The sequence below is a fragment of the Triticum aestivum genome, chromosome 4B (assembly GCF_018294505.1).
Source record: "Triticum aestivum cultivar Chinese Spring chromosome 4B, IWGSC CS RefSeq v2.1, whole genome shotgun sequence".
Taxonomy (NCBI): domain Eukaryota; kingdom Viridiplantae; phylum Streptophyta; class Magnoliopsida; order Poales; family Poaceae; genus Triticum; species Triticum aestivum.
This window is the reverse complement of record NC_057804.1, coordinates 178780726-178785198: the sequence shown is the minus strand read 5'-3', so window position 1 is coordinate 178785198 and position 4473 is coordinate 178780726.

Below are 4473 nucleotides of genomic sequence, written 5' to 3'. Positions count from 1 at the left end.
AGGACCCCCGTTTCGACCGTAGCGCTCCAACACAAGTCCGTTTCGTCCGTTTTGCGGTACGCCACACCCCTCCCGATCAACAGGACCCCCGTTTCGACCGTAGGAGGTCCGTTTCCTCTGTTTTGCAGTATGCCAGGCCCCTCCCGATCAACAGGACCCCGTTTCGAACGTGGCCTGTCGAACACAAGGCCGTTTCCTCCGTTGTGCGGTACGCCAGGCCTCGTTTCCATCGCCTGTTCCGTCCAAGCCCTCCCGATGAACACGACCACGCATTCCATTCCGACCCAGCCGGTTGGCTCCCCATGAACACAACAACGACGCTGTTTCTCTGTTCCGACCCAGCCATGTACGTATGCGCGAGTAGGCGTTCGAGACCCTGCCCGTATGTACATACGTGGCCGTATTTTCTTTCTTGCACCCTCGCCGCTGTACGTATGTGTACATGCTACGTGTGTGCCTCTACTATGACACGTGCGCGCCTCTACATCTACGACACGTGCGTGCCTCTACATCGAGCAGTATGTACGTACACGTTCGCGACCAGAATGACAATGCTACGTATGCTTCGACCAGGTGGGTCCCGACTGTCAGGCACTTCCTTGTGTGCGAAGATGTAGCTGGTGGGTCCCAGCAGTCAGGGGGGCGAATTGCTCGGACGCACTTCCTTGCATGCGAAGATGTAGCTGGTGGGTCCCAGCAGTCAGGGGGCGAATCTTTTTTTTTGCCCGGACGCACTTCCTTGCGTGCGAAGGTGTCGCTGGTGGGTCCCAGTGGTCAGGGGGGCGAATCGTTTTGTTTTTTTGCCCGGACGCACTTCCTTGCATGCGAAGATGTAGCTGGTGGGTCCCAGCAGTCAGGGGAAACGTTTTTTTCGCGAAATATAGTGGCCCGTCCGGTGGGTCCCAGCTGTCAGGTGGAGGAATCATTATTTTCCGCGTAATAAGGAGGCACTTCCTTACTGCGGCCGTGGACCCAACTGCCAGCCTCTCCACGCACAGTCCACGTCCGATGGAAGTCGTTCCTTGACCATGTTGACCATGCTGCGCCGAGAGCACCAGGGCGGTGGACGACATCGAGGCCTAGGAAGGGGACGACGGGGAGCCAGGGAAGACGCGGCAGTGGAAGCCCGCGCGGAGAGGAGTACGAGGGTTCACTGGTTCGGCTGTGGTGTGAGGCTGCCGTCGCCGCAGGGCCTGGCCAGCGGTGGGAATAGTAGGGGGTGGTGAGGCCTCCGCGGTAGCACAGCCGGCCATGGGAGGCAGGAGCATGCGGCATGACCGGCGCTGCTGCTTTGGGCGGCTGGAGCAAGAAGACCAGAGGTTGAAGAAGCACTACGGCCGTTGGATGAACATCATATGGTCACTGGAGCTAGAATTGTTCATATTGACTAAAGTTGACAAAGGTCCCCATCCCAGTCAACTTAGTAGGCCCACAAGTCAGCCTCCCACCATGGTGGGTCCCAGCTAGCAAGGGGAGTATTCATTTTTTTGTGCGTAATAAGGAGGCACTTCCGGTGGGTTCGAGCTGACAGCGCGGGGAACGTTTTTTTCACGAAATACGCTGGCCCATCCGGTGGGTCCCAGTAGCCAGGGGGGAAACATTTTTTTCACGAAATAAGGTGGTCCGCCCGGTGGGTCCTTGCTGTCAGGTGGAGGAATAATTATTTTGCGCGTAATAAGGAGGCACTTCCTTGCGGCCGCCTGGACCCAGCTGTCAGCCTTTCCACGTACAGTACTCTTCCGATGGAGGTCGGTCGTTGACCATGTTGACCACGCCGTGCCGAGAGCACCAGGGCGGTGGTCTGGACGATGGCGAGGCCTAGGAAGGGGACAACGCGGAGCCGGGGAAGACGCAGTAGTGGTAGCCCGCGCAGAGAGGAGTACGAGGGTTCACTGGTTCGGCTGCGGCGTGAGGCTGTCGTCGCCGCAGAATAACAGGGGGTGTGGGTGAGTAGAGGGATACCCTGGGCCAGCGGTGGGAGTAGTAGGGGGCGGTGAGGCCTCCGTGGCATCACAGCCGGCCATGAGAGGCAGGAGCACGCGGCACGACCGGCGCTGCTTTGGGCGGCTGGAGCAAGAAGACCAGAGGTTGAAGAAGCACTATGGCTGTTGGATGGACATCGTATGGTCACTGGAGCTAGAATCGTTCATATTGACTAAGTTGACAAAGCCCTCTGTCCCCGTGAACTTAGTTGGCCCACAAGTCATCCTCCCACTATGGTGGGTCCTATCTAGCAGGGTGGGTATTCATTTTTTTTGTGTGTAATAAGGAGGCACTTCCTTGCGTGCGAAGATATAGCTGGTGGGTCCGACATGTCAGCGGGAGGAACGTTTTTTTTTGCGAAATACAAAGGCCCTTCCGGTGGGTCCCAACTATCAGGTGGACGAATCATTATTTTGCGCGTACAGTCCACGACCGATGGATGTCGTTCGTTGACCATGTTGACCAGGCCGCGCCGAGAGCACCATGGCAGTGGACGACGGTGAGGCCTAGGAAGGGAACGACACAGAGCCGGGGAAGACTCGGCAATGGTTGCCCACGCAGTGGGGAGTACGAGGGTTTACTGGTCCGGTTGCCGTCACCGGAAAATAACAGGAGGTGTGGGTGAGTAGAGAATGGCCTGGCCAGCAATGAAGTAGGGTGGGGCGGTGCGGCCTGTGCGGCAGCACAGCCGGCCACGGGAGGCGGGAGCAGGCAGTCCCACCGGAGCTGGTTTGGGCGGCTGGAGCAAGAAGATCAGATATTGAAGAAGCAGCACGGCCGTTGGATTAACATCCAACGGTCACTGCCGCTAGAATCGTTTGTGGACTAAATTGACAAAGCCAAATTACATGTCAACCTAGTAGACCCACAAGTCAGCCTCCAAATCTGTCCCAAACAGCATACAGCCCGAAATTTCTAGCCGGATTCAAATTAATTTTAAATCTAAATATACCTTAATTTAAATTCAATGAAATTTTACCCACACAAAAACAATGAAATTTAAAATATCAAAATCCAAAAGAAAACAATATTTGGGAACTAATTGCCTGTTTGCTGTATTTTTTTCATTTTACAGCCCATTTACTATTACTTATAGCCCATTTATTATTACTTATAGCCTATTTCTTATTATATATAGCCCATTTTCTGGGCAAAATGCATCCCTCCTTGTCTTGAAAGATTTCCAGCCCAGCAGGGCGTAGAAAAGCAAGTAGGCCTATGTTGGTTATTTTGCAAAAAACAAAATAGCTGGCTAGCCATTTTTTAGAAAGGAAAAAACAAATTGGGCTGGCCATGTGCTAAACATATGAAATAAAATCCTGGGCTAGACGGGCCACGGGTCCCGCACAACCCAGTTGATACCCTTCCCCGTCCCGAAAAAACAAAATTACTGCGCGCGCTGCTGGGTCCCTACTGTCATCCTCACCATGTACAGTCATCTCCTTATTCCTCTCGGTTGTTGACCATGTTGACAACACCGGAGGGCGGCGTCACGGCGAGCGCGGAGGACGATGGTGAGGCCTCGGACGGGAACGAACAGGAGCCAGGGATGATCACAGCCAGCCGTGGGAGGCGGGAGCAGGCGGTCCCGCCGGCGCTGGTTTGGCTTTGGCAGCTCGAGGAAGAAGAGACTGAAGAAACGCGACAGACGTTGAATGTCAATCAAATGGTCAAGGTTGGCACAATCGTTTTTTGACTAAGCGGACACCAAGTAGCATACTTTTTTATATATAGGAAGAAAACTGCAAGGAAAATGCGTTCGTCTGCCGTCCTCCTCGCAGGGAACGTTCGCCACATAAGTGACTAGCACCCTTGGTTTTCAACCAAGAGGTCTTGGGTTCGAGTCCGAGGAACTCTCAATTTTGTCCTCCTTCCTTCCTCGCAAAAAAGGGAAAGAAAATCAAAGACTTGGGAAGGCGTACAGAACAAGCTAGTGTACCAGTAAAGAGACGTTGCCGAGTTTTAGAAAAAAGAAAGATGTGCTACTGTTCGAATCCAAACCTAGACTATGACTATATATGGTGCTATGTTACTCTGCAAGTAATGAAACTGACATATCCAACGTTCGCTTCCCCTCTTCTCTACTTACTCTGCCTAGCATTAGAAGCTCTGGCCGCAGCAACCATGTCCGCTAGCTGCTCGTCCACCTACTCTTCAGTAGGCAACAACCAGATATGCGCCAAGTCACCACCCGACCATCGCCTGTGGGTCTCATCACACCCCCACCGGCACGCACACCGCAGCCGATTGCTCATCGCAACCCGCTGTCGTTGGTGTGGTGCCACTGCTACAAATCACGCAGAGTCATCCGTCGCGTCTCAACCACAATCCGCAACCCTGGCCGAGTCTTCTACAAATGCCTGAATCATGGGGTAATAATATGTTTAAGTGTTGTTCTGCTGCTTTCTGTTGCTGATTTTTTAATAGTTTGGTTGATGATCTTCCAATTTGATTCGTGCAGAAAAGGAAAGATTCATGTGATTTGTATTT